The sequence below is a fragment of the Apodemus sylvaticus genome, chromosome X (assembly GCF_947179515.1).
Source record: "Apodemus sylvaticus chromosome X, mApoSyl1.1, whole genome shotgun sequence".
NCBI lineage: Eukaryota > Metazoa > Chordata > Mammalia > Rodentia > Muridae > Apodemus > Apodemus sylvaticus.
Window position 1 is genome coordinate 11,970,096 of NC_067495.1, and position 10,210 is coordinate 11,980,305.

Below are 10,210 nucleotides of genomic sequence, written 5' to 3' on the forward strand. Positions count from 1 at the left end.
TTTATTATTAATTCTAAATTTCAAACCAAAAACATGTATCCTCTATGTAAATTTTAGGATTAAAAAGCTGAAAAAGGAACTGAAAAATTTGATCCTTGATTTTTTGAAGAAATTGAAGTCCTGACGTACAATTATAAGGAAGAAATGAAAAAGAATATCCTATTAGAAGCAAAGTTAAAAAAAAGTTTCAGAACAATTTGGATTTGAACTGTCTAGCCCTCTTGTTGTTTCTGAACAGCCAGAAGATGGACAAAGTACTAATAGTTTCCCTATCTATTAATGACTTGTTTAACTGTAGATTTAAAACTATTTTATGAGTTAAGTCTCAGCTGGAAATCAAGCAGTTCCCGAACTACAGAATTTACATCTCAAAATATTGTATATTTTGCTTAAAAATAAAATCATATTTGGTTTTAACTTGTTAGAAAATTATATTTTTGAAGATTTCAGTAATATATGATTATACAGCTATGATAAATATTCCTATTTTCATAATGTCTTAAAATTTTGAAAAGCATAAGGGTAAGCTTATAACAGTTTTACTATTTAAAATTGATTATTTTATATTTATTTTTGTGTTAATATATTCAAATTCTAACTATGATTTCTATAGATACGTAGAAACCTGTTTAGAAGTTGGCATATATTTTGCCAAACAGCTAGCAACATTAAATTGAAGGTTCAACCTCTGTAAACACGACAAACTTGTCAATATTAGAAAATCACAGTAATCCCAACTATTATTTCCATTTTACACATCAAGTATTATGTCTTTGAGCCTATCAAATTTCTGTTTATCTACTTTCAAAAACTGATTAAACAAAGACTGGTTATCAAAAGCACAGTCATATTTGTTCAGGTTCATGTTAATAATAACTGGTTTGGTATTCATGTAAGTATCTGGAAGTGGCCAGAATAAAGCAAGATGGTGGCGGTGGACCTTAATTAAAAAGCCGTCACAGCAATGCCACACAATCCCTTCAATCTGACCCTCTCTGCAGTCTTCAAACCAGGACAGCAGGTTCGTTGTGTTTCAGTGTAGGCAGATTTCCGACCTGGAATGCTCCATATGGTGTAAGAAAATGTAATGGGTATTTCTTGCTTCCTAGCCCATATGGGTTTCCATTGATATTTGTTCCTATCAGCTCCAGAGTTTGCTCTAAGAGATCTGACAAGGGAACAACACTAATTTCCAAAACTCCAGGATCACCAGGATGGTGCCTTAGTATCAGGGCAATTCCAAACTCATAATTGACTACAGATGAGTGCCAGCAATATTGTTTGCTGTTCTTTTCTACTGGTACACAACCAGGAATGTGCCTGTTTTCATTAGGTACTGGCTTCCCGTTCTGTTTTTCTATTTCCTTTGCTGGTATCCAGCACTCTGGGACAGGCTTGAAGTCTTCCTCTTTTGCGCTTTCTTTTGAATGTAGAAATTTTTTAAATCTTTGTCTCCTTGCTTGTTAGGTGTTCTATCTAGTTGAGCCCAACGGTATGGCTGACCTTTGTAGTTAGTGACATAGCAGCATGTTCTGTCCACTTTTTCTGTTGCAACCGCATTGTACACATCTGCATCAAATGCCTTTTCACTTAGTGTTTCAGTTGCCAAAACTTTAAATGGCTGATGATCCCACTTGGCTGAAGGTTCAGCTTTTATGTCCGTCACAAACACACACGGCATCTTCCACTGCACAGAGCCTAGGCGGTTCATGGTGCCCACGCGCAACCTGTCTCCACTGCGCTGGGATCCCGGTGGAAGAGGTCTGCAGCAACAAGCAGAAAGAATACAAACACCATCCAGAGGATCCAAACAGCCGAGACTGCTGTTCTTACCATGGGGTCTCCTTCCTCCTCAGCTTCTTCCAGCCTTTCCTCAATTCAACCACAGGAGCCCCAGGCTTCTGTCCATTGGTTGGGTATCTTCATCTGGCTCTTTCAGCTGCTGTTGGGACTCTTGGAGGGCAGCCATGCTAGGCTCCAGTCTGCAAGCACACCACAGCACCAGGAACAGTCTCAGGCCCCAGGGCCTCCCCTTGAGCTGGATCCCAATGTGGGCCTGTCACTGAACCTCCTTTCCCTCAGTCTCCTCTCCATCTCTGCCCTGCAGTTCTTTCAGACAGGAACAATTATGGGTCAGAGTTTTTGACTGTGGGATGGCAACCCCAGTCTCCGCCCCACTTGATGTCCTGTCCCTCCACTGGAGGTGGACCCTACAAGTTCTCCCTCCCACTGTAATGCATGCCATTCAAGGTCCCTCCCTTTGAGTTCTGAGAGTTTCTCACCTTCCAGGACCTGTGATACTAATTGTAGCACCACACCAGAACTCTGACTGACCAAGAATGGTATGGTATAGGAGACACCAGCATGTGCATCTGTAACTGAGGCAGTACACAGTACTCTCCGTGGACAAAATACACGTTATTTAAAATGTTGCACAAGGGCATATTCGTCTATAACAATGTATATACAAATGTATAAACTAGTGCAAAGATATCTAAATGCCATCTATAACAAAGGATACAGGCTTAATCATTACATTCTGAAGCTGCTTGATTCAGAACACCAGCACATAAGTTCCTAAGTGGACTAGAATTGTTAAGATCTCAGTTAAAATGATAATAAATTCACAACAGCGAGAAGTTTGTCCTGTCAGTTAACATCACAGTAACACACTGACTGTAAGAGAAGTGGTGGCCAATATACAGAGACGTAAATACATGAGCTCATTAACAGAGGACCGCCCCAGTACAGTAACTGAACAAGATTACATGACAGCAGGGAAAACATGCCTGCAACTGAAGGAGAACCCAGTGGCACCCTTGGAAAACACAAGTGCATGTGACTCTCATCGGTGTTTTGAAAAACAGACTCAATTCTATCATGGAGAAATTGAAATTCCTTTAACAACAATGCATACCTGCTAACTTACACACCTCTGAAGTGGTTTGCATCATGACAGCAGTACATAGATTTCAGTGCCATGGAATAGGGAAGAACAGTGTGGAAAAGGGCAGTAGTATTGCAAGAGCAAGAACTTTCCAATACCAACACAACAAATACAGTTCTGTGCTGTAGCAGAAGTGCTGGTTGATATACTGGGAAGATAGCAGGTGATATTGTCTTTATAGACGTGCAAGTGGTCAATGGCTGAACTTTAGTGGAATAGTAAAGTAGTCCTTACACATCGATAAATGAAGCAGTTTGCTGTTTCTTCTTTGAAAACACATGTTCCTGTGACTTAAATGACTCCAAACCAACATTGTTCAACTGCAATAAAATCTAAATTCTGTGTGCTAGTAAGTGAACTGCTTTGTTCACACAATTCTGAAATTGCTTACATCTGAACAACAGCAAATACAATCCTAAGTACATCAGGATTTTTAAGAACATTGGATGGGCTTGAGAGATGGCTCAGTGGTTAAGAATACTGGCTGCCCTTCCAGAGGTCCTCAGTTCAATTCCCAACAGTCACATGGTGGGTGACAGCCATCTACAAGGGGATCAGATGCCCTCTTCTGGCATTTGCGTGTATATGCGGCAGAACACTCATACATTAAATAAATTAAAAAAAAAAGAATGCAGTGGAAGGTGGGCAGTCGTGGTGCACGCCTTTAATTGCAGCACTTGGGAGGCAGACACAGGGGGATTTCTAGTCTACGGAGTGAGTTCCAGGACAGCTAGGGCTGCACAGAGAAAACCTGTCTCGAAAAACACCAAAAACCAAAAAGAATACAGTGGAAATTATATTACTTTTACAACATCAAGAACTTTGTTATACCAATGCAACTCACAGAGATGTAGTGTGACATAAGAGGTGATTGATTTGAAGGAAAGTGGAGGACCTGAGATTCTAACTGTCGCACTGAATCAGAACACTCATATAACTATTTCAAAGTTTATTTCAGTACTGAATCCACGTGTGTTTCTAATTTAACTGAAAATCATTCTAATGCTCCAAATTATTTCAATGTTTTCTGAATAAAGATTTGTTTTATTTAAATAAACAGAGAATATTTTGTGTTGTCTCTGATACATGAAATTCCAGGGCATCAAGCACAATATACCACACATGCTGCAATGTTGAGTGCTTTCCCTAATACACAATGGTGCAGGACTTTGGCAGACCTAATGGAATTGGTGGGAAATTTGTTTTAGAGAGGTCATTAAAGGATTTTTTTCATCATGAAGATTGTGATTTTGTCCCATTATCAGAGAGACAGAGGCTATTTGGACTTACTTGTAATTGAAGAATTACTGGATCATTAGGGGTTTTGAAATTTGCGGAGCTAAGAGATTTTTTTTCCTTCAGAAACAGTGCTCCAGGATTCTGATAGCCCTAAGATGACTGTAGTTTCTCAGCTACCCTGGCAATAGCTCAAAGTACAGTCCTAAATGTGGATGCTAACTGAAAATCTAAGAAAGGAATGACCAAATGGATTGTCCAGGCTTTCCCAACTGCCCAGATTTAACTTGTTCATAGAATCCCTCAGAGAGAACCTACCTCAGACTTGAAGTGATTAGGAATTTCCACTTACCAGGAAAAACACTAAGTTTTTCAGCTGCCTTTCAAGGACTAGTGATCCAGGGTGGTCAGGAAGAGCTGGACAAGTAAGATCGAAATGTAATATACTAGTGCAGGGTTCAATGGCAAGAAGCACTTCACACCAGGGTTGTGGACCTTTTGCTTGCCCTGTACACTAGTTACCCCAGGATGTGCTGACTCGTTGAAACACACCTTTATACAGATGCTCAGAGTTTCCCTCACATCTAGACTTCATCATTCCACCTTTTGCTGTGCAGTTGTTAGTGTCACAGACTTTTTGGCTATGTCTAGTAGCTGTTTCTGAAGTATTTCCATTTATCTTTGTCTAATTTAACCCTAATTGAATTCTCTCCTTTTCTCAAGGAGACACTTACGTTCAACGTGTTGATTCTTTGCCTTAGGTGCATAGAGAGCATACAGTTTGGAGATGGAAAGGTTAGCAGTGACTTAGCCATATGTTCTGTGTTGGAATTTGTGCTAGCAGCTTGAGCACTAGCTCTGTGTGCCTATGAACTGAGTGCTGCTCGTCCCATTCCATTTTACGTCATGGAGAATTAATTCCACTTGTTAAAGCAAAGGCTACTTACTAAGTTAATGTTATTTTCTGTACAGAAATTAAATCTTACTTTTAGCCTTTTGCAAACATCCCCCCCCCAAGCTGAGACTCAGCTACTCAAAACAACAATAATTCTCAGATAGTCATCATTAGACAACTGGAGTTTTTGTTGGTTTTGTAGTCTACTATACCTTCTTAGGATGTTGAACATTCCACATTCAAAAGGTTTGTAAGGTGGTGGATAATGTCCCTTCAATGTTTATTTTAAAATAAATAAAATAAGTTCTTGACTTTTAAAAAAATAGAGAAGAAAACTTCCCTAACCTAAAGAAAGAAATGCCCTGAGGTCGTGAACTGCAGTGTCTGTGCAGTGTTGCTGGTAGCAGGAGGCTGAGGTGAGGAGGGCTGGAGGCAGCGGGCAGGGGGGGGGAGGGGCGGGCAGGGGAGCCTAGCTGTTGGTAGCAACCTGGCATCGTCTGGGCACTGCCTGTCGCGGAGCCACACGCTATGCCGGCTCAGGCCTGCATGCACCAGTCCAGGGGCGCAGGCCACCTTCTTTAAATCATGAATCCTGTTTATAGCCCTGAGTCTTCTGGGGTTCCCTATGCAAATGCTAAAGGAATTGGTTATCCAGTTGGTTTTCCTGTGGGCTTTGCAGCAGCGCCTGCCTATTCTCCTAACATGGACCCTGGAGCGAATCCTACCTTCCACACAGGCTACACTCTTGGCTCACCTTACAAACTGTTCTGTCCCCAACCAGCGCAGCTGTGCTACCATACTCCTCTTCCCCCAATCCTTCCCAGAGGGCTGTGTACCCAGTGAGAAGTGCCTATCCCCAGCAGAGCCCAGCGCCCAGCAAGGTAAGTACTATACACAGCCTCTGTGTGCAGCGCCTCCTCACATCATGGTGCAGCCCAATGGCAGGCCAGCAATGGTCTACCCTGCTCCCATCCCTCCTCCTTAAGCAGTGGGGGTCACTAGGTACCCTGCTGACTGATCATTCTCCAACTCCTGTAGCCCCACACCCAGCCCCAGGAAGCCCATCTACAGCTATATGCCTCCCCCGCCCCCTCTCCCGCCAGTGGTGATTGCCCTGCAAATTAGCAGTTGAGGTTGGAGCTGTGCAGTCACTCCATTGAGTTCCACAGCTGGTGCTGCAGGCCCTGGGCCTCTAAGCAGGACTTTCTTCCTAATGCTTAGCCTAACACTTGGCTAAACATGGCTGTGCCGCAGCCCAGCAGGTCCCAGCTCGCTAGTCTGCAACTAACTCTGCCTTGGTTTTAAAGCAAATCCTGTTTTGTGGACTGCCTGGCAAATTTTTAGCCAACAGTGATGATAAAAAAAAAGGGAGTATTACTTTATTCTGAATCATATCTAGTTGAATGCATGTTTATAAAAACAAACAAAAACAAGGCTTGTGCAATCTACCTGCAGTGACTGATGTAAAACCATCATACGCAAAACCCCATGGACTGGACCGTGTTCACTGCCTGTCACTCATGCACCTCTGTGATGGACCGAGTCTCTGTTACATGCCTGCAAGCCTGCAAGGAATGTCCTCACTGAAGCGTGGGGAGGGGAGACTGGAGGGGACTCTGGGTGCTGGGGCTGCCGGGTGTGGACACAGCCTGGTTTGTTTTCTTTTGGGCACTGACTGACTGATTCTGGAAGGATCTGCAGGGACAGGGGTGGAGAGACAGAGAGAGAGAGAGAGAGAGAGAGAGAGAGAGAGAGAGAGAGAGAGAGAGAGAGAGAGAGAAGCACCTTCAGCAGCTCCAGACAGCAGCAGGGAGAGCAGGACCCCTGTCCTTCTACCTGAAGCTTATCAGGGAAATACAGGAGCGTGGTGAGCAGTCCAGCTGGCGTGAAGAATGGTCTGTGTGTCCGAGCAGGGTCTGCCATCTGAGTTTCCGCTGTATGTCTTACAGGATAATGTTTTGTGTATCTGTTGGAACTGTTAGAAAAGCCCATTGTAGAAGGAAAGTGTCTTCCTAGGAGGGAAGATGTCAGAGAGAAGCAGCCACACTGAGGCACTGTTGTCTTTTGCTTTATTTCACTTAAGGATCTGTTCCTTCCCCTCCCCCCCAAGAATAATTGAGTCAGCTAAAGACACAGGCACTGCTGTATTCTCCCCCAAAGACTTCCACTGTGTGCTCTGAACAGTGTTGTACATTTGAGACTGGTTACAATGAAATAAGTGTATTCTTAAGTTGGTTCCTCATGTTTATTGTTAGAGAAGCAGGGCTGTGATTATGTCTAAAAATGTAGAAATAATGTAGCTTCTCTTGGAGTCATTCACCTGAGGATGACCTGTGCTCTGTGACTAGTGGGGGGAGGCCTGGGAAGCCTGTGTAAGTGCTTCGTGAGCCTCTTTTGCCACTCTCTTCTGTAGCTGAATGCACTCGGTACCAAGCGGATGTGGCAAGTGGAAAGGGGCAGGCAGTTCAAGAATGCACTTGCTATGAACATACTGGAGCATGTGTCCTTATTACGTTCTGGGGAATCCTCTGGGTATATGTCCAGGAGTGGTAAGGCAGGATCCTCAAGAGGTGTCATGCCCAGTTTTCTGAGGATCTGCCAGACTGATTTCCAGAGTGGAAAGAACCCAGATGTCCCTCCACGGAGGTATGGATACAGAAAATGTGATATATCTACACAATGTAGTACTACTCAGCAATTAGAAACAATGAATTTATGAAATTCTTAGACAAATGGATGGAGCTGGAGAACATCATCCTAAGTGAGGTAACCCAGTCTCAAAAGAACACTCATGGTATGCAGTCACTGATAAGTGGATATTAACCTAGAAACTTAGAATACCCAAGACACAATCCACATATTTAATGATGTCCAAGAAGAAGGAAGGAGTGACCCCTGGCTCTGGAAAGGCTCAGTGCAGCAGTGTAGGGGAATACCAGGACAGGGAAGAGGGAAGGGGTGGATTGGGGAACAGGGGGAGGGAAGAGGGCTTATGGGATTTTCGGGGCTGGAGGGATCCAGGAAAGGGGAAATCATTTAAAAATATAAATTAAGAATATATTGAATAAAAATTATTTTTCATAAAACAAACAACAAACAAACAAAAAAAGAATGCACTTGCCTGGAAGGTTCTGTGGTGGGAAAGATTTTGAGTGTGTACATAAAACATCATGAGGGTTCTTTTTGCCTGAATATGGCCAACTTGAATCTGTGAGAGTGTTTCTGTTCAGTGTGGGTCAAGGGGCCAGGCGTGAGGACTTCTCTGGAGTTCGTCAATTGGGGGTGTGCTTTTTATGTTTTTTTCAACCCCACTGAATTGCTGGGGCTTTGGTTGGAAGGGGTGCTTGCTTCTGGCAGCTAAGTCGGGACTTCTGTATTGGTGTGGAGGTCACTTCAGTAGCTGTCAACTTGGGTCACCTGAATATAGAACCTTTGGTGAGTTTATTTTTTATAGTAATGCCCTCTTTAATTTCTTTTTAGTATTTTATTTTTTGAGACATTTAGAAAGATTTCTGCATGGATCAGGGTGAACAAAAGATTCCTCATTCCTTATGTCCATGAACATAGAATGTTTATGAATGAGTATGTTTAATTGCCTCATGAGCACTTAAGAAAGAGAAAGAGAGAGAGAGGGAGGGAGAGAGAGAGAGAGTGTGTATATGTGTATGTGTGTGTGTGTGTACAGGGGAAGAGGTAGTACAAGAAAGCACACACTGCACAGAGATAGAAACATTTGCTGTAGCGCAGAGCCTGCATCCCTACTTCCATGTTGGGATTCCCCATCCCTGTGGGGGATGATGTGCAGTGTTGGCACTTCCAAGGTTTCCCTGGATGGAGCAGACTGGTCATTTCTCAGGTGAATAATCACAGATCATTAGAACAAATGTATCTGTGATGTTCACATGTGTTTGAAAAAGTCCCGCTGCCGACCCCCAACTAAACATAGCTACCTCCCTGCCTGGAAAGGGTAGAGTCATTTGCCTACAGTAGGAAGTTACCAAATCTTTGGGCCTGCTTGCAGCTGCACACAGTGTGTCCACAGGAGCAACAGAGGGGTTGCCATCCTCCTGCTAATGATATTAGCTCCACACACTTGCCCTGGAACTGTTTACCTGGAGTGACTATCCAGCATCACTGTATTATACAACTCGACCATGTGCAAATCTTTTCTGTTTTGAAGCTATCCCATGGAATCTGCTGGTGAAAGGTCTAACCTAGTGAAAATCTGGGCATATGGATGGTAGTGAACTGTCACAGGTGGTGACTTTAACAACATTCAGTTTCAGTAAAATTGAGGAGCAGAATTGGGTCAGTATTCTAATACATGGCTGCACAGATATTCCAAAACATTGAGGAACATTCCAACAAAGTGTGCTTTCTATGTGTGTGGCATTACTGACTGGAGTTTATCAGATGAATTGACAGGCAAACAGAGAGTCTGATACCTATGAACACTGACATCATAGTGAGGGATGGATACAAATATATATACTTAAATATATATATATATATATATATATATATAGTTTATTTTCTGCTGCCTTCTCTGAGGCTAGGAAGCCTTCTTCTTCTTCTTCTTCTTCTTCTTCTTCTTCTTCTTCTTCTTCTTCTTCTTCTTCTGCTGCTGCTGCTGCTGCTGCTGCTGCTGCTGCTGTTTGCAGCTCAGAGTATTGGAACCTGTGACTCCTTGACTCTCGAGAAGTGAACCTACCATCAGGATTGGGCCAGTTAGGCTACAGGCATGGGCACAGCCTCTGGAACTGTTATCTCTGGTGTTGTGGTCTTCTTTGAGTGGCTGCTGGCTACCAGTTGCCGTTCTGAGTAGCAGCCTGTGACTGGTTTGCAGACACACTGTTTGGAGTGGTTGTTGAGTGTCCTACCTTTCCTCAGCCGTGCACCTGGTATCTTAGGCATCTAGTTGTTCTTCTAATGTGACAGGAAGCTGGAGGAGCAGACAGAATGTCTTATGGTACAGAGAGAGCAAAGTCATTCTCTGGAGGCTGGCGCTCCCTCGCTTCTGACTTGGGCCTTTGAGTGGGCCTGTGGTGAGAGAGGTGGGCCAGCACTAGCCTTAACCGTTGGGGCTGCCTCAGATTTCCACAGTTCTCCTTCTGAATATGAAGTTTAGGATC

The 10,210-nt window shown here is 43.3% G+C and overlaps 1 pseudogene; it reads right to left on the reverse strand.

Annotated features, from left to right (window-relative positions):
* Positions 1–751: 751 nt before the first annotated feature.
* Positions 752–1,711, reverse strand: LOC127675791 (uncharacterized protein C12orf29 homolog; annotated as a pseudogene).
* Positions 1,712–10,210: the final 8,499 nt, after the last annotated feature.